The 25,053-nt window shown below is 41.3% G+C and overlaps 1 protein-coding gene across 2 annotated transcripts in view; it reads right to left on the bottom strand.

The window, feature by feature from the left end:
- The window catches only part of sif (guanine nucleotide exchange factor still life), a 945,217-nt gene that overhangs the window by 792,470 nt on the left and 127,694 nt on the right, over nucleotides 1-25,053 (bottom strand). For both annotated transcript variants that reach the window (XM_080278922.1, XM_080278921.1), the window contains exon 2: nucleotides 10,376-10,421. The gene's annotated coding sequence lies outside the window, so the exon portion shown is untranslated. The remainder of the gene's footprint in view (nucleotides 1-10,375; nucleotides 10,422-25,053) is intronic.

Here is a 25,053-nt window from a genome sequence, read left to right as displayed (position 1 = left end):
CACTTCTTCGTGACTAGCGCCATAATTCACCAATAATCTTTTGTTAGAGCTCAGAGCAAGATGGAGAGATAGCAATTTTAGTCAGATTGGATGATTAACTTTCCTATAGTCTGTCTGTTTTCACCTGACAGGACTGGGCCACTACAGTAACTTGAATATTATGTCGTGGATGCATGAAATTTGGTGAGTCTTGGTTATGAGGTAGAAATGAGTCTCCTTGGTTACTAGTCAAATCAACCTTCCAGTCCAGAAGAAGAAGAAGAAACAGAAATAGTAGTCATGGTAGTAGTAGTAGTAACAAGAGAAGGAGGGGGAGAAGGGGAAGGTGCAAGAGAAGTAACAGGAACACAAATAATAATAATAATAATCATCATCATCATCATCATAATAATAATAACAATAATAATCAAAACAATAATAATAATAACAACAACAACTATAATAATCACAACAACAACAATAAATAATAATAATAATAATAATAATAATAATAATAATAATAATAATAATAACAGGTGGTATGGTAATAAGGCAGCTTAATAAAGAGCTCAGTGGCAGGTCACGCTATGCTCAATCACTCACAAATCTCGCCTTTATTTTTTATTCATTTTTTTTTTTCCTTTTTGGTGGACTGGAGAGAGAGAGAGAGAGAGAGAGAGAGAGAGAGAGAGAGAGAGAGAGAGAGAGAGAGCGAATACAATAAATTATAAACAAAATATATATTAATGTGTCATCGTTCTGAAGGGTATAAATGAATGAGACTATATATATGTATCTATTTTTCTATCTATTCATATATATTTTTCTATCTATTGACCCATCTTGCAAAGTATCTATCTATCTATCTATGCATATATGGTACCTACGTCTGTATACCTATCTCACCACTTCCCTGCAACACTTATATATCGATCTAGCAATTGTCTATCTATCTGTCTGTCTGTCTATCTATCTACTGCATCTGTCTCTGTCTGTCTATCGATCGACCTAGCAATTGTCTATCTATCTATCTATTTATCTCTCTGTCTGCCTCTCTATTATATACAGCATATGTCTATCCATCTATCTATCTACCACATCACACTTAAATTTTCTATATACTGTACACCAGGCTATCTATCTATTTTATCTCTTCACTGTATCTATCAGGCTATATATCTATCTATCTCTAAATACGTAATCTTTAAACGCATCTTTGTACTGTCACTAGGAATTTATTATCATTTATCTATCTATCTATCTCCGTCTAATTACCGGTTTATGGTATCTATCTATCCATCGAAATTTATGCATGTCAGACCGTCTACATTTCTATCTATCTGCATATCCATCTTCTATCTATTTACCTATCTAAATATCTATGTGTCTATCCATGTCTCCATCTATCTATCTATCTATCTATCTCAATCTATTTATCTATTTATCAATCCATCCGTCTATCTATACATCTATCTATCTAACTATCTATTTGTCTATCTGTCTATAAAGCAATATCTATTTTCAATCTATCTATTTCTCCTGACCTGAAAACAAACAATTTTAATTTTCAAAAGTGCGTGGTGTTCATGGATTAAACATTACCGGGAAACGTCTATCTATCTGTCTATCTATCTGTCTGTCTGTCTGTCTCTATCTATCAGTCTGTCTGTGTGTCTCCCTGTCTGTCTACCTATCTATCTATCTATCTATCTATCTATCTGTCTGTCTGTCTCTATCTATCAGTCTGTCTGTGTGTCTCCCTGTCTGTCTACCTATCTATCTATCTATCTATCTGTCTGCTTCTGTCTATCTATCCATCAATCAATCTATCTATCTATCTACCTGCCTGCCTGTCTGTCTGTTTGTCTATCTATCTATCTGTCTATGTATCTATCTATCTATCTGTCAATTCAGATAATTTCAAAGTAATATCAGAAAGTTACAACATTACCTACCTACCTACTTACCTACCAATCTATCTATCTATCTATATATATCTATCTCTACACTTATCTAAATCCATCCCATTTAAGTCGTACGCATAAAAGACAGTCACATGAGATTTACCAAGAGGCAGTCCACCTTCAGACGAGCTTCATAATAAATAAATAAATAAAATAAGTAAATAAGCAATCAATTTTACTCTCTTGAAAGTGTAGGGTCCCGAGGCTAGGCTAACGCAGACCAGTGCATTTAAAGGTAGATGACCAGCCTACTTCCCTTGGTGAAAAAAAAAAATAGCTTGACCAGTAAATCTCAGGCAATCGGAGGCATATCATCACAGCTTCGCCCAAAATCAGGAAAAGTCTTAGGATTTCGACCGCCGCATTTCACTGTCTCTTTGCATTCCTATAAAAAAAAAATAAATAAATAAATAAATAATAAATCTGTAATCTTCTGGTAATCGGAGGCATAACATCGCAGCTTCGCCAAAATTATTAACCAACAGCCACATATGCCGGGATGCAGCCCACAAAGTTTGGATACACTTTTGCCCACTTGATTTTGATCCATTTTGACAACACACACACACACACACAAAGACGCAGGAGATTACGTCATCGCTTTGCTAGGCGGGCGATAATAACCTCCATTCACTTCTTTTGAGACAGGTCTAAGATATTATACATATGGAACCTCTGATATGCATATGCTTTTATTTGGTTATTTATTTATTTGTTTATTTATTTTTGCCTTTTGATCAACCTAATAATTTTTAACTTTTAATCAAACTTTTGTTCCTGGCATACTGTATTTAGCTTTCACGATAGTTATATTTTATTTCTGTACACATCAGAATGTAACAGAGAGAGAGAGAGAGAGAGAGAGAGAGAGGTGTTATTGGTGTCAAGACTTTAAAGTGTAAAATATGTTCGAGCGACGGTGCCTGCTGATGATGTTATTTTTAGCTATCCAACAGCGTAAGTCCACAGCAGATGTAGTATTTTCTGAGACAGTCCAGGTTTAGTTCTCAATCTGACGCTTTTTTTTTTTTTTTTTATAGCAATGTAGTGGTGAATTATTGAAACACACACACAAACACAAGAAAAGCCACATATATATATATAACATCTATTTCTTTTTCATAAGCTTTCCAATAATGTACTTACGTCGATTCACTGTAGCTTTCACAATTCCAAAAACAACTTTATTTTGGTGCCTCAGTTTGGCCTTTTTTTTTTTTTTTTTTTCTGTTTTAAGACAAGACACTTAAATATCACCTACTGTTATTTTTTATAAGTTTTCCAACGATGTGTGCAGATTCGTTGTAGCTATAAATAATTTAAGAAAAGAGCACCGTTTTTTTTCTTTTCTTTTTTAGTATGGTGGCAAATTTTGACAAAAGCCATTTAAGTATAACCTATTACTTTTTTCATAAGCATTCTAACGAAGAATACTACTACTACTACTATCTATCTATCTATCTGTCTATTGCCAGACGCCTCAATGCCGTTTGGGGTGGCCACAAACAAATAGCCTCCACGTCGCTCTGTCCCCCGCCATTTCACTGCCCCGCTCCCAACTCACATCCCCCTCTCTCATATACCTCTCCACCCCATCCCTCCATCTCATCCTCGGCCTCCCCCTCCCTCTCCCACCCTCCATCTCACTCACATACACTCTCTTCGCCGGTCTTTCACCCTCCATCCTCTCCACATGGCCAAACCACCTCAGTGTATTCCTCATAACGCTTCCTATCACATCCACATCCACACCACAATGCTCCTTTATATCCTCATTTGTCAGCCTGTCTCTCCATGTGATTCCACAGGGTCCTCTTCAATAACTCATTTCCACTGCTCTCACTTTAGACTTGTGTCCTTCCAACAACGTCCAAGCTTCACTTCCATAAGTTAGAGTTGGTATCACAATACTGTCATGTAGTAACTTTTTCACTTCCATGCTCACTTCCCTGCTTCTTATCACTGCTTTCAAGGAACCAGCAACCTTTCTTCCCTGCTGTACCCTTTCAAGCACTTCACCCTCCAAACCTCCATCCTTACTCATCACACTACCCAAGTACTTAAACGTACTCACATTTTCCAATTCCTCACCATCCAACCTCGCTGTACATTCACTGACTTCACCTCTCTCAAAGACCATCACTTTACTCTTCCCTACATTCACCTTTAGATTCCGTTTCTTACACACTCTCCCAAACTCATCCACCAAGTCTTGCAGTTCTCCTTCGTCTTCACTCAACAACAAAGTATCATCTGCAAACAACAGTACAGGGAGTTTCCAAACACTACCCTCTCTCACCAGGGCCACTCCAACATCCACTACCCTACCTTGTACCTCTTTTATTACCCCATCCATGTACAGATTGAGCAACCATGGAGACATGACACATCCCTGTTTCAACCCAACCTTCAAAGAGAAAAATTCACTCAGTTCACCATCCACACGCACTGCAGCCTTAGCACCATCATACATACTCTTCACAGCATTCAACAACTTCCCATCTACTCCGTATATTCTTAATACTTTCCACAATCCTTGTCTATCCACCCTATCATATGCTTTCTCCAAATCCATGAAAGCCGCATACAACTTCTTTCCCTTCTCTAGAAACTTTTCCACTAAAGATCTAAGAATGAATATCTGATCTACACAACCTCTTCCCTTCCTAAAGCCTCCCTGTTCTTCTCCAACTAATTCCTCTGTTCTTTCTCTAACTCTGTCAATAAGTATCCTACCATACACTTTTCCTATTATACTAAAAAGACAGATGCCCCTATGATTACCACACACTTCTTTTTCCCCTTTTCCTTTGTACAAGGGAATAATTATACCTGACTTCCAATCCTCCGGGACTCTACCTTCCTCCCAGGCCAATCTGCACATTTTCCACATCCATTCTACTACTATTTCTCCCCCATACTTCAGCATACTTCAGCATTTCACCACACACTCCATCAATTCCTGGGACTTTCCCTGATTTAACTTTCTTCATAGCTTCCACAACTTCTATCCTACTGATTTCTTCCTGTCTTCTCACCTCCCTCCTTCTCCCAGCCATTCCCCAGCCACTTATACTCGCATTACTTCCATCCTCTATGTTCAGCAATTCCTTCAAGTGTTCTCTCCATCTGCTCACTTTTTCTCCCTTCTCCACTAGTAATCTACCATTTTTATCTTTCACTCCCCTGCTAACCCCACTTCCACCCTGTCTTACTCTTTTCACCTCTTTCCAGAACATTATCTTACAGTCCCTCCACTTTACACTCAAGTTCCTTCCAAATTCCTCATCCACCCTCTTCTTACTAATCTTTTCACCTCTCTCTTTCTTTCTACACATAACTCTCTCTTCCGCCTCTCAACTTCTTCCACGCCCCTATTTCTCATCCATTCATTGTATGCTTTCTTCTTTTGTACCACAGCCTGTCTCACCTCTTCATTCCACCACGCTGTTCCCTGCACACCCCTCCGTCTTCTCTTCATCCCACACACTGCATCACATGCTGTACATATTTCTTCTGTAAATATCTTGCACACACCTTCCACGTCCCCCATCTGCTCCAATTCATATTTGCCCAATCGTTCCTCCACTTCTCTCTTATACTGTGTCTTTTTCTCATCCTCTTGTAACCTTTCCACTCTCCTTACAAATACTCCTTCTTCCCGTCCTTCCCTTCCTCTATTTCTCCATTCTAATTGGACCTTGATTCTACTACTACTACTACTACTACTACTAATAATAATAATAATAATAACAGATCAGCTGAAAATCCAACAGAGTCAAGATAAGACAGATTTGGTGCTGTACTCTTCCACCCCAATACGTGCCTGATAGTGTTCTCGCTCGCTTCGCTCGCTCACATCCACTCACTTCTCTCGCACACACAATAATGGAGTAAAACAGGGCAGCGTGACATTACCATTATGGCTTATACAGTAAAATACAAATTACTGGACGCAATAATATCTCCTATAATGAAGGTAGTTAAGTAATGTTGTTGAATTTGCCGATGTGGTGATACTGTAGTGATATCAAAATGGAAATTCTATAACTGTTCTACTATATTCCTAGCACCTATAATCCCTACATTTATTTTCTTTTTAATGTATGGGTATTTATTGAAAAAAAAATTATAAATGACTTTTTTGTTTTGGGTCTCTGTAAAAAAAATTGTATATAACTGACCATCTCTCCACGTCAGAAGAAAATACTTCAATGTTTTCAGAGTGGGTTAAATGTCTCTCTCTCTCTCTCTCTCTCTCTCTCTCTCTCTCTCTCTCTCTCCTCAGTCACGTTACGGCGACCCTGGCAAACTTCCCACCCCTCTCTCTACTTAATGATCTATCTATCTACCTATCTATCTATCTCTATCTATCAATCTATCCCTATCCCAATCTATATCTATCTACTTTTGTCTATCTATCTATATATCCATTCATCCAGACACCTATCCATCCATCCATCTATCTATCTATCCATCCATCCACCCACTCATCCATCCATCTGTCTATCTATCTGTTTATTTATCTATTTATCTATCTATCTATTCTTATCAACCCCGTTATTACAACTCTGCCAAACTTGCTGGCACGTTTCCTGTTAGTTATTACCTTTGTTGTTGTTGTTGTTGTTGTTATTGTTGTCATGCTCTTACTGTCTCTTGGATTATCGTGTGCGACCCCGTTCCTATGGAGACTAAAGGAAGGAAGGAAGGAGGGAAGGAAGGAAGGAAATAGGGATGGAAGGAAGGAAGGATGGATGGATGGATGGATGGATGGAAGGAAGGAAGGAAGGAAGGAAGGAAGGATGGATGGATGGATGGAAGGATGGATGGATGGATGGATGGACGGAAGGAAGGAAAGAAGAAGGGAAGGAAGGATGGATGGATGGATGGAAAGAGGGGAAGGAAAGAAGAAGGGAAGGAAGGATGGATGGATGGATGGATGGAAGGAAGGAAGGAAGGAAGGAAGGAAGGAAGGAAGGATGGATGGATGGGAGGAAGAAAGGATGCAGGAGAGAAGTGTACAGTAATGGAAGAAGTGAAGAAATCAGTAATGGAAGGAAGGAGGGAGAGAAGGAAGGAAGAGAGAGAAGTGAAGAAATAAGTGAAGGAAGGAAAGAAGGAAGGATAGAAGGAAGGGAGAAATGAAGAAATAAGGAACTGGGATGCAGGAAGGAATGAAGGAGAGAAGGAAAGCGCGAGAAGCGTGAAGGAAAACTAAAGAAAAGGGAGAACGACTGGTGTGCAGGAAGGAAGGATGGAATTATGGAAGGAGAGATGGAAGACAGGAACGTAGGAAGGGAAGAGAAGGAAGAACTGTGAAGGAGAAATGAGGGAAGGGGAGTAAAGGAAGGGAAGAAGAGGAAGAACTGCGAAGGAAAAAATGAAGGAAGGGGAGTGAAGGAACGTGGATAAAGACATAGGATAGAAGAACGAGGATGTCAGAAAGCAAAGTCTAGTAAACAGGAAGTGCTAGGGAATGGTACCATGGCACCTCTTCGTGACTAGTATCATACTGTAGTGTTAATCCCTTGTAACAGCTCAGTATTCAAGGCGAGAAGTCAAGTTTAGGCCAAGTTAAAGTGAAAAGAATATAGTTTTGTATACTCTAGCTACCTCCAGACGATTTTATTCTGCTCAGGAAAACACCTCTAAAAACACAGGTGATTTTTTATGCGTCTAATATTCTCTACTAACCCCTTCACCACCAGGACGATTTTTTTTTTCGATTTTACTCAAGTTATAGCTAGACGGTTTCATTTTATCATGGAAGGACCTGTGAAAGAAAAGATGCTAGCCACTTCAGTCCGATGGGGGATTATTTCTTATTTTAATCTTGCTGCCTCCAGACGATTTTCTTAAGCTGAGGTTTTTTTTTTGGAACTGGGGGATTTATATACTGACTTCCTTAACCCCCAAGATGAATAAAATCGTTCACAGATAACCAGAATAAACCACCGATAAAATACGTCACGGGATGGAAGGGGTTAATAAAAATGCTGTATCTGAACCCCCCCTTCCCCCCCTCTCTCTCTCTCTCTCTCTCTCTCTCTCTCACCTCACCCTTGCTCTTTGACTCCTTATTGCATTTTCTCACTCCGTTTCTCTCACTCTCATTCTGTTGGAATTCCCTACCTCCGCTCTCTTTTTACCACTTCAAACTCTCTCTCTCTCTCTCTCTCCTTCCTTCCACCCACACTCTCACATCCCTTTCATCCTCTCTCTCACCCTTCAACTCTCTCCCTCTCTCTCACTCTTCAACTCTCTCCCTCTCTCTCATCTAAGTCCTCTCATTCCTCACTCTCACTCTTCCCCTAACAACCAGTGTTTTAAAAATTACTCGAAATAAAAAAAAAAATGCGGGAACTTTGATACGCAAGAAAATATATATAATTATGTGGCCTCCAGAAATTCCCTCACATATCAACCTTTAACTTGCTGTTGTTCTTCTTAAATATTTTTCTGCCACCACATTTTTCTTATATACTTTTTTGGTACCACATTTTTCTTATATACTTTTCTGGCACCACAATATTCTTACATATTTTTCTGGTACACATTTTTTATGTATAATTTACTAGTACCACAATTTTCTTATATACTTTTCTGCACCACATTTTTTATATATATATTTTTACGTACCAAATTTTTTTCTCTGGTACCAAAATTTTCTTATATATATTTTCCTGGCACCACAATTTTCTTTAATAGTTTTCTGGTACCACAATTTTCATCATATATTTTCACGTACTATATTTTTTTCTGGTACCAAAATTTTCTTATATATATTTTTCTGGTACCACGATTTTCTTTTATACTCTTCCTGTACCTCAGTTTTCTCATATTTTTCTGGTATCATTTTTCTTTTAAACTTTTCTGGTACCAAAGTTTTTTTTATATTCTTTTCTTATACCAAAAACTTCTTATATAGTTTTTCTGGTACCACAATTTTTTTTATATACATTTTTCTAGTACCACAATTTTCCTATGTATTTTCTGGTAACATTTTTCTTTTTTTCATTAACCATCATGTTCATTAATTTTATTGCATCAAAACACAACATTGATTCCTTCGATAACACAAAAATTTCACTGCTTAAGCAAAATCTATAAACATCTTCCCTGGGTTATCGTTATCTATAAACACAATCACAGGGCTATCGTAGTCTATAAACACAATCACAGGGCTATCGTTATCTATAAACACAATCACAGGGCTATCGTATAAACACAATCACAGGGCTATCGTAGTCTCTAAACACAATCACAGGGCTATCGTAGTCTATAAACACAATCACAGGGCTATCGTTATCTATAAACACAATCACAGGGCTATCGTATAAACACTATCACAGGGCTATCGTATAAACACTATCACAGGGCTATCGTATAAACACTATCACAGGGCTATCGTATAAACACTATCACAGGGCTATCGTATAAACACTATCACAGGGCTATCGTATAAACACTATCACAGGGCTATCGTATAAACACTATCACAGGGCTATCGTTATCTATAAACACAATCACAGGGCTATCGTATAAACACTATATATCACAGGGCTATCGTATAAACACTATATATCACAGGGCTATCGTATAAACACTATATATCACAGGGCTATCGTATAAACACTATATATCAAAGGGCTATCGTATAAACACTATATATCACAGGGCTATCGTATAAACACTATCACAGGGCTATCGTATAAACACAATCACAGGGCTATCGTATAAACACTATATATCACAGGGCTATCGTATAAACACTATCACAGGGCTATCGTATAAACACTATCACAGGGCTATCGTATAAACACTATATATCACAGGGCTATCGTATAAACACTATATATCACAGGGCTATCGTATAAACACTATATATCACAGGGCTATCGTATAAACACTATATATCACAGGGCTATCGTATAAACACTATATATCACAGGGCTATCGTATAAACACTATATATCACAGGGCTATCGTATAAACACTATATATCACAGGGCTATCGTATAAACACTATATATCACAGGGCTATCGTATAAACACTATATATCACAGGGCTATCGTATAAACACTATATATCACAGGGCTATCGTATAAACACTATATATCACAGGGCTATCGTATAAACACTATATATCACAGGGCTATCGTATAAACACTATATATCACAGGGCTATCGTATAAACACTATCACAGGGCTATCGTATAAACACAATCACAGGGCTATCGTTATCTATAAACACAATCACAGGGCTATCGTTATCTATAAACACTATCACAGGGTCATCGTATAAACACAATCACAGGGCTATCGTTATCTATAAACACCATCACAGGGCTATCGTATAAACACAATCACAGGGCTATCATCCATGCTACTGTACCTGTCTCAAATTTTAATAGGGCACAGCACATACCTGAACACAGACGTATGGTACAACGCCTCGCAGTACCACCATCAGTCTGGAACAAAAAAAAAAAAAACATAAATATCAACACGTCCTCTAATTCCAACAGAAGAATTTGGCTATACCACGTTATTAAATGCTACCAGAGTTGAGAATTTGTTTACCCTAGGAGAGATTATTTCCAGTTAGAAGTTAGATATAGTGCTCATTTTCCTCAATTCCACTAGAGTGCTCCCCTAGGCTGAATGAAATCGTCTGGAGGCAGCAAGCAAAGAACAGAAAAAGTCACCGGAGTCAAAGGGTTAATTGAGACTCTGATCCCTTAAATACACTCGCTTTGTCTTCATCTGAGGGAACTGGGCAACTCCTATAACATGAATATTTAGTTGTTATTCACTGTAATTTGATGAATATTAAGATGGTATGCTTAAAAATCAGTTTGTACGTTCCACAAATTTAGGGAATGATGCGAGACGAAAATTTTAACTGTTCTGAAAAAAAAAATACTCTTTCATCCAAGTGCTCTCCTAAGTTAGTGCTCATTTTCACATTGTTTATTCAACTGAGTAACTTCCCAAACACTTCTGGCTAAGAATACTGTTTGTTATGAGGCTGGGGTGACTTTCCTTGGTTACTATACTCTTTTTACCTTAACTTGGTCCAGATTTTCGGCCCATTGCAGTTTATTTCACAGAGCTTAGTGGCAGAATACGTCAAAACTCCGGCTCTGTATAGTTTTCATAGCACGTCCTCGTGACTAGCATTATATTCTAGTGTTCATCTTCTGCCACAACTCAGCATTGAAGATGGAGAGAGGACAGTCTTAGGCCAAGTTGGAGTAAAGAGGGTATAGTCAGTCATCCTCCAAGCCGACTACACTTGGCCATCAACCGAGCAAAAAGAGAGTCACTGATCATTGTCCGGTGAAATCAATGAGACAATACGATGGGGTCTCCTCAGCTGAATATGGGTTGGCTGGCTTGTGACTGGGATGAATGAATTAGTTTTTGTGTGACATGACTAGCTAAAGGTCATTGACGCCGCGGCAAAAAAAAAAAAAAAAAGAGGGGGGAGGGGGGCTCACTTATTTAAAAGGTGATTTTGATATTTGGAATAAAATGGACTTAATGAGATTGTGGGAGGGGTGGGGAGGGGGATTGTGTAAGGGTGGGGAGGGGAGGGGAGGTGATTACGGGGAAGGATGGAGGGTGTGAGAGGAAGTGAGGAAAGTGAGGATGGGAGGAAAGTATGTGGAGGAAGGAGGGGATGATATGGGGAAGGGTGGAGGGTGTGGGTGGGGAGAGGGTGGAAAGTGTGGGTAGGCAGGGGAGTAGATGGTGTGGGTGGGTAGATGGTGGAAGATGTGAATGGGGAGGGAGAGGGGGTGTAGGTGGGGAGGGAATAAGAGGTGTAGGTGGGGAAGGGGAGAGAGGTATGGGGTCATAAAGGGAGGTGTGGGGTTGAGGAGGGAGGTTTGCGATGGGAGGGGGAGGGATGTGTGGGATGAATGTGAGTGGAGGAGGTAAGGGGAATGGTGGAGAGGGTGAAGGGTGGCAGGTGTGGAATGAAGGGAGAGAGGTGAGGGAAGGAAATGAGGAACCACATGAAGAGGTGTAGGGGAAGATGTGAAATGAAAGTGAGAAATGTGGGACAGAGGTGGGAGGGATGGGTGTGGCGGTGGGAGGCTGAGTTGAGGTGGGAGGTGTGAAATGAAAGTGTAGGGTGGGGTTGAGGTGTGTCTGGTCCAGGTGGAGGGTGTTGGGTGGGGTTGAGATGGTAAACCAGGTGTACACAGAGCTGAGACAGGTGTACATACAGGTGTGCATGTTAGTTAATGTAGTTGCACATACACGTGTATATACATTCATCCATATAAGTGAGGCAAGTGTACACATAGGGATTTACAGGTGTACACACAGGTAAGGCAGGTGTACAAACAGGTGCACAGAGAAGGGAGGCAGGTGTACGTGCAGGTTAGCAAGATGTACATACAGGTATATCAGGTGAACGTACAAGTGAAGCAAGTGTACATACAGGTGAGGTAGGTATAAATAAAAATGAGGTAAGTGTACATATAGGTGAGGCAGGTGTACATACAGGTGAGGCAGGTGTACATATAGGTGAGAAGTGTACATACAGGTGAGTCAGGTGTACATATAGGTGAGACAAGTGTACATACAGGTGACGCAAGTGTACATATAGGTGAGACAAGTGTACATACAGGTGAGGCAGGTGTACAGACTCCGGGACAACGGTTGCTATGGAAACTATCAGGTCATGTTAGTTCGGGGAAATACCTCCCACTCCTCTCTCTCTCTCTCTCTCTCTTCTCTCTCTCTCTTTACACCCACTCACTCTACCTGTCACTCACACACACCTCGTCACTCCACCCTCTTATCCCTCGCAAACACACTCCCCCTCCTCTCTCTCTCTCTCTCTCGTACAATACTGTCCTTTTAGAGTCATTTTGCTACCCCCAGACGATTTTAATAATCCTAGGCAACAAAACAATGAACACCTGTAATAGCCGCACTCAGTCCTACAGTATTATTAGTGAAAAGAAACAACCCTCTACTGGGGAAGCACAGGGGCGAACCCCTGGGGTCCGACCCTCTACAAACTGGTTCGCGTGAAGGTCTACTACAGAGCAAAATTCCCTGTGCCTACGTAAAAACTATGGCGTTCTCCCCTTTGGGGCAGTTCCCCCTGTGGCGGGGAGTGGCCATGGGGGGTGTCACTCTGCCTAACACATGGCCTGAGTCAACGCCTACCAATATACATAATATTGTGTTCCTTGGTTAAAAATCATGGTCGTGCATAATGGCCTTGCCGGGACCCTCGGAGGCCGCCCCCTCCCCGTGAGGGTGACCTTCCATGGCTCCACCTTTCCCAAAACAGGGCTGGGGTGAACATCTGTCAGTGTGCAAATTTTCAATTGTTTCGGTTAAAAACTTTGGCCGGGCATAACGATTTTGTCTGAGATTAACAAAGGTGCCCCCCACCCCCCCCGCCACAACCACCACCACCACGCATAGTACCTGGCGCGGGTGAAGTTCTACCACTGTGCAAAAATTCGTCTTCCTAGATTTAAAAAAAAAATAATAATTTTAATAATAATAAAAATAAAGGCCATTACTAACGATTTGGGGTGCAACACTCGGGAGCTACCGGGAGACTCACCCAGCCTGAAACCTGGCACGAGGGGAGGTCTACCACCGTGCAAAATTTCGTATTTCGAACACTCCTCCCAAAAGACCTAGGCCCCAACCTTCAAAAAAGTAGACAGCGAGCAAGAGAGAGAGAGAGAGAGAGAGAGAGAGAGAGAAATCCTCCTTCAACCCCTTCAAACCGATGCCGTATTGATCATTTTACTCCTCCCATCTCCAGACGATTCTATGAAGCTCAGAAGGGAATCACAACTGGAGGGGTCCTATGTAGCCGTCACTTACTATCTCTGTCTATCTATATATACAGTATATCTACCTATCATATCAATCTATCTATTTATATATTTATCCTATCCTGTTTATCTGTCTATCTACTATGTCTGTCTATCTATCTGTCTCTCTATCAATCTAAACTGGAGAGGTTAGAAAATGCCTTCACCTACTGTCTGTTTATTACCTCCGCCAAAGAGGTTATGTTTTCATCCCTGTCCGTTTGTTTATTTGTTTGTTGGTTGGTTTGTGAGCAAGATTACACAAAAACTACTGGACAGATTTCCACGAAACTTGGTAGAAGAATGGGCCTTGGCCCAGAATACACTCCGTTAAATTTTGGTGCGGATCCGTATAAAGGTGCGGATCCAGGATTTTTTTTTTTTTTTTTTAAGTTTCTTTAACAGTGCGAGACGGGGCGTTTTTCGACATTTTCGTAAATTTTTCAGTGAATATTGCGGGGATCTTGATTTTAAAAATCAGGCATATTTAGGATGTTGGTATCTACGAATGTGTACAGTTTGGCGCGGATCCATAAAAAATTCCGGATCTAGCGGATTTAAATATGCTTTTATAGGGGGGTAGTCTTTCTCCATACTGGATCAGACTTGACTGAATGAAATCGAACTGCATGTTGGTGGAGGTATGGGCTCTACTGAGTGCCATTCTAGTTTATCTATATATCTGAACTGGAGAGCTCTCACTTACTGTCAGCCTACCTATCCATCTATCTATCTATCTATCTATCGGAACAGGAGAGGTTAGAGGTAGCTTTCACTTTCTATCTGTTTATTCGAATTGGAATGGTCCTTCACTTACCTTCTATCTATCTATTTATCTATCTATCAATTGCCACACGCTTTAATCCCGTAAGGGGTGGCCACAAACAAATGTCCCCAAGTCGTACTGTCCCCCTACCCAATACTGACGCGACAAATCAAATGTTCTCCAAGCATAAAAACAAGAACAAGAATACAGTAAGCACGCGACACGCTCATACACTCGGTAAAAAATCGTTCTCGTAGGGAAGGGATTAGGGGAAGGTGGTGGTGTCCGTAGTGACGTAGTAATGACGTGGGAGTGACGTCGTAGGCAGGCTGGACCAATCAGAGGCCGAGTTATATACTGCCGCTAGAGAGGTTTGTTTACATTTGGCTTCTTCCTGCGTCCTTGTGGGTTTGTTGTTATAACCGCCCTCACTTCCTCACCTTCCACTCTCTCACCTTCTCACTCTCTTCTCCTGCAATCTCTCCACTCCTTATCTCTTCCTCTCCTTTTCCTTTTCTCCTTTCTTCATCAGTTACCCTCCCTCTTCCTCTTCTGTCGCCCTCCTTCCCTTCTTCCACTTTCTCTCTCTCTCTCAAAACTTCACACGTTATCTTCCTCCCTCAACACATTCTTTCTCACGCCCAAACCATGTTCACCTCTCTCTCTCTCTCTGCATTCCTTCCGTACCCTCCCCCTCATCCCACTACTCCTCCCTCTCCCCTCCCTATCACTCCTACTCCCTTCCTCTCCTTCTCTCCCTTTCCTCTCCCTCTCAACCTTCTCGTCCTTCCTCTCCCTCTCAGTCCCTCCCCCCTTCCTAATCTCTCCCTCCCTCCCTTAATTCCCTTCGTCTCCACTTCCTCCACTTTTCTTGCTTCCCGGCGCCTTTAATCTCTCTCTCTCTCTATCTACTTATCTATCAGTCCATCTATATCTCTATCTCTACCTCTATGTCTGTCTATCTATCTCTATCTCAATTCTCTCTCTATCTATCTCTATATATGTACTTATCTATCAGTCCATCTATATCTCTATCTATCAGTCTATTTATATCTCTATCTCTACCACTATCTGTCTGTCTATCTACCTATCTATCTCTGTCTCAATCTCTCTCTCTCTCTACCTATCTATCTATCTATATCTCTATCTCCATCTCTCTCTCTCTCTCTCTATCCACTTCCCCCTCACCCTAACCTTCACCCTTACCCCAACCCCTTCAGTATGACACACTTACATATACTTGCTTACTCCAGACGGTTTTCCTCAGCACAGACAGCCTTCTCACACTAAAGGAATTAAAGCTTTCATTGCCACAGCTCTCTCTCTCTCTCTCTCTCCTTCTTGCCTCATTTTTCCCCTCTTATCCTTAATCCACTCCCCCTGCTCCCCTCTCCCTTCCTCTCTCATCCTCCCCCTCTCTTTCCCCTTCCCCTCCCCCTCCCCCTCCCTCTCACCCCCCCCTCGTCCGGCACACCTGGCACTGCAGCAGCCTCCAACCCGAAAAAAATTGGGGGGAGGGGGGGAAGAGAGAGAGAGGAATGATGGTGCCATGAGAAGGATTGGCATGAGGGGAGATAGGGTGAGGAGGGGAGGAAGATAGGGTGAGGAGGGGAGAAAGATAGGGTAAGGAGGAGAGAAGAGGAGTGAGGAAATCGAGGGGAGGGATAAGGAAGGGAGAGAAATATTTGGGGGGAGAAATACTGGGGAGAGAAGGAGGTAACAAGAATGGAAATATAGACGAGGGAAGAGAAGGGTGGAAACTGGAGGAGGAGGAGGAAAGAAAAGAATTAGTGGAAAAAAGGAATAACTAGACTGGAAGGATTAGAAGAGGAGGTAAAGGAGAAAAGAGAAAAACTAAAGAAACAAGACAGAGAAAAGATGGGAATACGAAAGAGGACAAGGAAGAGGAGGAAGAGGAGCAGGTAAAGTAAGGAAAGAAAGGAAAAGTAAGGAAAAGCAGGGAAAAATAAAGTAAGGAAAAGGAAAGGGGGGCATGTAAACAGATGGATGAGATGAAAACATGAAGGATGGAAAAATACAACTAAATTACTGGAGAGGGAAAAAGATGAGGACAAGGATAGCAGCATGACTATAAAGACGACAGAGAAGACAGGGAAGAGAAAGTTAAGAGGTGGAGAAGATTACTGACCTCCAATAAGAAAAACCTCTCGTAGTGAATAGTAAATGTAGTCTATACCTACCTACAATACCTCCAATTTGAAACGTCTCTCCTTAGCAGAGTATAATCGTCTGGAAGCATCAAGGACAAAAAAAGGAAAATCACGTCCTCGGGCTGTTGGGGTTAATGAAGGCTGCTTGACCCCTTCACTACGAGACAACTCTAGGAAGGGATTCACCAACTTACATATCATCCATTCTCTGTCGTCATTTAGTTATCTTTTTGTAGGAAGAACAAGATACAGGAAGATTTTGCACTCTCTTGCCCTTGTTGTTCCTGCAGAAAATCAATATAACTTGCAATAATTTTCTTCCTCTCGTATCTGCTTTTCATTTTTGTTTTCTTGGAGGAACAGGACGCATGGAAAGACTAAAAATAAATAAATAAATAAATAAATAAAAAATAGTGTTCGAGAGGGACGCCTTCGTGTGGTGACACCGATATAAACACGATGGATGCTCCGTTGTCTGGTTATACAAACATCCCTCCACTCCCACACTGTCCCCCGAAACGAGGATGGTGGACTGCGAGGGGATGGAAACTTTAGCCTCCGAAACATAGACTGTGGACTAAGAGAGAATGACAACTTCAGCCTGCAGTCCACCGCGTACACATTCCAGACCTGCGACTTGGAAATAATCTCCAGTTTGTTTAAGCTAGACCCTGGACTGCATGGAAGATGGGAAGTTCCAGGGCGCTGCTTGAAACGAGAAAACGATGAGGTGGAAGAGGCAAAGTTAGGCCATAAAAGACGTCATAGGCAATGTTTTGTTTCATAAAGATTTCCCGGGTAAGGTTTACTGTGAATAATGGCAGGCTACTGGAAGAAGGATGGGAGGAAGTTTCAATAATTAAATATATGTTTTATAAATATAGAAGGGTTATTATAGTCCAGATAATTCGTTCTTGTAAACTTCTAAATCTCCCCTGAAATGCAGCAGTCCTATTACTCTACTCTCGGTGCCGATAACTGAATGGAGAAAAAAATAACAATAATATTTACAGACGTATTATTTGCACTACTCATGGTGCCGATAACTGAATGACGGAAACAATAATAATATTTACACTACTCTCGGTGCTGATAACTAAATGGGAATAATTGACAGATGAACAACTTACATTATGCCCGGTGCTGATAACTTAATGGAAATGACTGATACGTACTATTTACACTACTCTTGGTGCTGATAACTGAGCTGAGGTAACTAACACACATATTATTTACACTACGCTCGGTGCTGTGTGTGTGTGTGTGTGTGTGTGTGTGTGTGTGTGTGTGTGTGTGTGTGTGTGTGTGTGTGTGTAGCAAAGATAAAGCCAAGGCAAGTATAAAATCAATCTCATACACTAACTAATATTTCTGTTTATCCCTGCTACCTCAAGACGATTTTACTCAGCTTAGGATAAACTCTTCCAACTGGGGGGTTAGATACACTTTTCACTAACCCTGTGGTGTTTGGTGGTCAGGTTAGGTTAGGGTAAGGTAGGGTAGGGTAGGGTAGGGCTGGGTAGGGTAGGAAAGGGAAGGGAAGGGAAGGGTAGGGTAGGCTAGGGTAGGGTAGGCTAGGGTAGGGTAGGGCTGAGTAGGGTAGGGTAGGGAAGGGAAGGGAAGGGAAGGGAAGGGAAGGGAAGGGTAGGGTAGGGTAGGGTAGGGTAGGGTAGGGTAGGGTAGGGAAGGGTAGAGTAGGGTAGAGTATGTGGAAGAAGAAAAGCAAGGATTTATGAAAAGTGTGAGGGAATGGAATGAGGGAGAGAAACAAAGGAATGCGGAGGAAAGGGAGGGAGGGAAGAAAAACTGGAAGGAAAGAAAGGAGGACTGAAGGGAATGGAGTGCACTGTGGCAAGGACTGGGGGTCAATGGAAGGGAAAGAGGAAAGATGGCGGGAAAGGAGGGAGGAAAGAAGGAGGGAAATGAGGGAGGAAAGATGGAGGGAAAGAAAGGAGGAAGACGAAGGGAAAGGAGGGAGGAAAGAAGAAAATGAAGTGTAAGGACGAAGAGAGAGAGGGTCAGAAGAAGTGAGAGAAGGATGCTGGGAGGAAGAGGACAGAGAAAAGGGTTGTAGAGTCGGAGAGAAAAGACTGAGAGTTAATTTGAGGGAAAAAGGATATGAAGAAGGAATGAAGGAATGGAAGGAAGGAGGGACAGCTGGAGAGAAGGTGGGATGAAGGAAAATAGGACGTGATGAATATTATTGTCTGTTTTAAGTCCTGCTTCCACCACAAAAAAAAAAAAAAAAAAAAAAAGGAGAGGTGGAAGTGAGATGGGCGTCACTCTGTACGAGGGATAAAGGTCAGGATTGTAGAGTGAGAAGGACTTGACGCTATGAACTTTGACCTTCCCACTCTCCCCCTTAGCCGGGAAATGAGAACGATAGACAGACAGGCAGACGGGCAGACGGAGAGACAGGAAAACAAGAGACTAGGAGTAATTTAAAAAAGAGCCTAACCGAATTAAAGGATAAACATGACTCCATAATAGTTAAACATTATTACACATGATTCTGTTTTTCGTGTTCTCTCTCTCTCTCTCTCTCTCTCTCTCTCTCTCTCTCTCTCTTATGCGATGTGAGTGAAGAAAATGGTATACACAAATAATCTTACACACAACTTAGGCTTAAGAAAGGTTATAAATACGGACCAGGGACTGAAAATGAGAGAGAGAGAGAGAGAGAGAGAGAGAGAGAGAGAGAGAATGTCAAGGTGACCACAATCAGTCTTAACCCTTTCAATCCGATAACATTTTCGTCCATTTACTCACTATCTACAGTCGATTTTATTCAGCTCAGGAAACCTCAAAATGGAGAAGTTGGATACGTCATTCACTGGCCACATCACTAATAATAATCTTTCTTTAAGCTGAAGGAAATCGTCTGAAGGTAAGAACAAATAAATTATAGTGGTTAAGCATGGTGACGTCTCCTTACCTGCATAATAATAATAATAATAATACAAGAACATACAGAAAGGCATCTCCTACTTGATTTTTTTTTCTTCTTCTTCTGATTGTAAAAAAATCTTAAATAACCCCTTCAGACCTACGACGTACTTCTGTATTTTATTCTTTATACTACCAGACGATTTTATTTAGCTGACAAAAGGCCTCTACTAATAAAGAGGTTATTGGAGGCTTTATTCAATCCCTCCAGTTTGAATGGTCTCTGGCAGGCCAAAACAAAATCGTCTGGAGACAGCAAAACTAACACGAAATTTGCGTCCTCTTCGCCACACACACACACACACACACACACACACACACACACACACACACACACACACACACGGGGGGCAATACGTGTGAGTGAGGTAGGCACCATTCTCCCTCTCTCTCTCACACACACACACACACACACACACACACACACACACACACACCCTGCAGCCAATGAAGCGACAGGAGGTGAATTGAGGTGGCAGGGACAAAGGTGGAGTGTCTGTCAGTGTTATTTTTTTTTTTCCTCTCTCTCTCTCTCTCTCTTTTGCCTCGACTTTCTCTGCTTCCTTGTAACTCTTCACTTGTTCCCGTTCTGACACGTCATTCCCACTCACACTCACTTCTCTCTGTCTGTCTGTCTGTTTCTCTCTCTCTCTCTCTCTCTCTCTCTCTCTCTCTCTCTCTCTCACCGCCTCCCTGCCTCATATTACGAGTCTCTTAACAGCAAAAGTTTTACCTGATCGTCTTCCTTTCCTCCTCTCATTTCCCTCCTTCTTCCCCCACCTCTCTCTCTCTCTCTCTCTCTCTCTCTCTCTCTCTCTCTCTCATGCTTACCTACCTATCTATCTATCTATCTATCTCTCAAGTACAATTCCTTTTTATAACATTATCATCAGTAAGGAAGATCTACTAACAGAGATAAACATAGTAAAGATCAACATAACACCTGGACTAGATAAAATAACCCAAACACTTTAAAACTGGCAAAGTATAGAATATCAATACCTTCAGCTCAAATTTCCAACAGTATTATAGATTTTTTTTTTACAGAAGATGAAACAAAGGAAGGAAAAACACATAAAATAAAAATAATAATCCATTCACTAGATTACAGATATCCTCCGTTCACGAATAGACACCGGCAAATGTAACTATAATATTCAGAAAATATAATAATTCACAATCACAAAATTACCACCCAGTTAGCTTACTATAAACGTATGCTGATTATTGGAAACCCTAATGTCACAGAAAAAAATGAACTCCATCAAAGACTCACGAGAATTCCGGAAGAGTCATTGCGTCTTGCCAATCTCCTTGATGTTTCCAATGATATTACCGATTTTCACAGGACAAGATAATATGGCAATAAGCAAAACAGCCTAGTCGAATTATAGAAGAGATAATGGTGATAAAATTATAGGCCAACGTTTCCTGTCTAATGATAAACAGCATTTCTTCAACAGGACTGCAATTATATGGAACAAACTGCCTGTGAATTTAGTAAAGTGTGATGTAGCAACAGCACACAAATAATCGCTTTGATAAGTATGTTGGTTCTCCAGTAATCACTTTCACGGTTGATTAAAGGAGAAATCTGATTAACCTATTACTGCAGCAAATATTTTAGTCAATCACAGTGTCAGAAATAAAGCAGAAATGCAGAAAAGGGTAACGTTTTTCATTCCAGACCAACACAATATTGTAATGTAGTTTAAAGAAGGTTCTAAATTTTTACAAAGAATATGAGATCATGGAATTTAAACACGCAGCGCCGTTTATTCTTTACTGTTTTCACTCATTTTGGAACTCGCCTATTTGCTCCTAGGTAAGTCTCTCTCTCTCTCTCTCTCTTAAATTTGCCCCTACCGGAGAACCCATACTCCTGAACACCGCTGCTACAAATATATACTTTTCATTTTATTCGTATTACTTCAGACGATATGATTTAGATTGGGAGAAAGTTTTTTATCTGAGGGTTTAGGCACATTCTGCATTAACCTTTTCAGTGCGAGGGACTTTCAGTGGAATAATATCGTCTGTAGGTAGCAAAAATCAACTACAAAAAGGCGTCATCGTAAGGAAGGGGCTAGAATAAAATTAGAATGAGTTCCGTTAGCTTTCAAACTTTAACGCTAGAAAGTAACAACCAGATCTAGCGGTAATATCAGTACTTTGGGAACGGTGAGCGGTACTTTCTCCCTCCCTCCTCTCCTCCTCCTTCCCTCCTCCTCAGTACTAATGGCGTTAAGAGTACAGCCACTTGAGGCACTGATACGCCTCAAGATGGCCACCCTGCCCTGTACGGTGTCTCTCGAGGAAAGCCCATCTCACGCCCACTAAGCCACAGGAAGCCTATCCTCCTCTGACTCTAACCTGGCCTAAAATTCCCCTCCTTCCATACTGAATGCTGAGTTGTAGCAATAGATTAGCACTAGAATATAGCGTTAATCATGAAGAAGTGCTACGGAAAGGATGTAGGCTGTAGTATTGTCTTTTTCTATTACTGTGCTACGTAAAATAAGCTACAAAATAATGAAAATCTGGGCCAAGTTACGGTGAAAGAACTACAGGCGTACAGTTAACGTATTACTAGTCTGTTCACACAAATTTGGCCCAGATTTTCGTCCTTTTGTATTTTTTTTTTTTTTTTTTTTTTTTTTTTCCCCACGCAGCTCAACGCTAGAATAAGAACATGGCTACTACGGATCTATACCCCGTCCATAACACTTCTTCGTGACTAGCATCATATCTAGTGCTAATCTCTTGTTACAACTGGGGATTTAAGAGGGAGAGACGGCAATTTTAGGCCAAGTTAGAGTGAAAAGATTACCCTCTCCAGATATCTAAGTTCAAAGAAAGTGAATCTCAGAAATACTTCTTTGTTTAGACGTACAGTTCCTGGGTTCGCATTCTCGTCGGTTAAACATGCTCCCTAACACCTCTTCCTTACCGATTTATTTTTGGATACGGCTGGCTGATGCGGTTTTGTAGGTCATTTATGCTGATTATGGCGATTTTCGAATGATTAAACTAACACGGAACAGGACAGCAAGGTGTGATAGGTAAAATAAATCGCTTAGGAGGAGGTGATGGGGAGCTTCCTTAACCCACAAGAATAAAGTCAGAAAAAAAGTTATAATTTTATAGAGGTTGAGGTAAAGGCCATTTGTTTTTCTTGCTATGTAGATTTCCTAACACCTCTTCCTTAGCGATTTATTCTGCATATTACACCTAATTACCCTCTTGTAAATTATCAGTGTAAATTATGCAGGGATTAAAATTATATAAGTAACATACGAGCGATTACTGAGGTCTAATGGGCAAAAATAAATCGCTAAAGAAGAGGAGACACGAAGCCTTCCAAGCCACTTAGAAAGGGCGCAAAGATAAACACTGAAAACATACAAACCTTCTACGCTAAAGTTCTAATTGCTTAAACACACACACACACACACACACACACACACACACACAATCATCATCATCATTACACATATACATACTCCGTAACCTTCCCATGGCACTTTCGTCAGTTTACACACACACACACACACACACACACACACACACACACACACACACCTCGCCCGCTTAAACACAGGGGCTATTAAGAGCAGGAATGTTGTGTATTTCAAGAGTTGGGTTTAATAAGCAGGAGCGTGAGGCGGTGTGTGTGTGTGTGTGTGTGTGTGTGTGTGTGTGTGTGTGTGTGTGTGTGTGTGTGTGTGTGTGTGTGTGTGTGTGTGTGCTTTTTCTTTACACCACCACACAATTATATTCACCTTAAGGAAAGCCTATATCACAAATGGATCAAAAGCAATCATCATATTCCCTTCACATAAATCTTAATCAATCATTCTTCCCATCCCAACGACACTGATTTATATTTTTCTTCCTGCTACTTCCAGACGATTTTATTTAGCTCAAAAAAGACTCAGTGGAAGGGTTTGCAATCAGTAAAGCCTCCATGAACCCTCCCCATTCTATACCTTTTTTTTATAGTCCACGTTGAGGGAAGGAAGAGCATTTTTTTTTTCTAACCTGAACAAGATTCCAAACCCTTTTCAATTCAGCTGACGGCCAGGTGTAGTCAGACAGAAGGGTTGATTTTAATACAGCACACTTCTCTAACCTGACGAAAATCCCTTGCACACTTCTCTAAACATCCATCCATCATCCAGTCCTACACTGCCCCATGAGGAGCGTAGGAGCCCGGGACTAGGCAGTTGTTCCCGACATTTAAGATCAGAGTGACCAGCCTCACTCATCCCTGAGTGGCATTACATGAGCAATCAACCCCAACCACCCCTTGGATATAAACCTTCACCGGCTCAATCCGATTGGAGAGCAATAATTACCCACTAAATCACCAGGCGCCACAATCTGGTTATATGGTTTCCACCCAGCGTAGTCAATGGTTTCCTGGTGTACAGGAAACCATTTGGCTTGTCACTCAGTGCAGAGCCACCCACAGGCTGAAGGAAGAGGAAAGAATGAAGGACAGAAAGACCGAAGAGGGAGTGTAAAGTCACCCGTAGGCAGAAGGACAAGGAAAGAATGAAGGAAAGGAAGACAGAAGAGGATGGAAGGAAAGAAGGATGGAGAGGAAAGGGCAGACACCCGACAGCAGCGCTACATCAAGTGAGTGCCCCCACCTACCACAAATCACACTTCTCTAAACTGACGAAAATCCCTCGCACATTTCTCTAAACTGACGAAAATCCCTTGCACATTTCTCTAAACTGACGAAAATTCCTCGCACATCCCTGCGTGGAGTACAACGCTCATGTGTGGGGAGGCTCCCCACATACAGCTCTTCTCAATAGGGTGGAGTCAAAGGCTTTTCGCCTCATTAACTCTCCTCCTCTTACTGACTCCCTTCAACCTCTGTCTCTTCGCCGCACTGTTGCATCTTTATCTCTTTTCTATCGCTACTTCAATGGTCACTGTTCCTCTGAACTGTCTGCATGCATTCCTCCACCTCTACGAGGGGCGCGTAGCACCCGTCTCGCAGCAAACTCTCATCCCTTTTCTGTCCAACTCTCTAATACAAGAGGTAACCGTTACTCCCAGTCCTTCATTTATGCAACAGGTCAACTCTGGAACTGTCTCCCTCTGTCTGTATTTCCTGCAAGCTATGATCTCCAGTCTTTCAAACGCAATGTGTTCAGGCATCTCGAAATGATCGGATCTTGAATTCGGCTCTCTTATGCATTTTGTTTTTCTCTTAGAAGGAATGGTTTTGCGGGCTCGTTGCCTTTGGTTCCTTCTTTCTCACAAAAAAAAAAAAAAAAAAAAAAAAAAAAAACTGACGAAAATCCCTCGCACACTTCTCTGTACTGACGAAAATCCCTATCCCTTTTTA

Source organism: Coenobita brevimanus, chromosome 76, assembly GCF_032717465.1.
Source record: "Coenobita brevimanus isolate Jiangsu-jjx chromosome 76, ASM3271746v2, whole genome shotgun sequence".
In the NCBI taxonomy this organism is placed as follows: Eukaryota; Metazoa; Arthropoda; class Malacostraca; order Decapoda; family Coenobitidae; genus Coenobita; species Coenobita brevimanus.
This window is presented reverse-complemented; position numbering and strand designations above follow the sequence as displayed.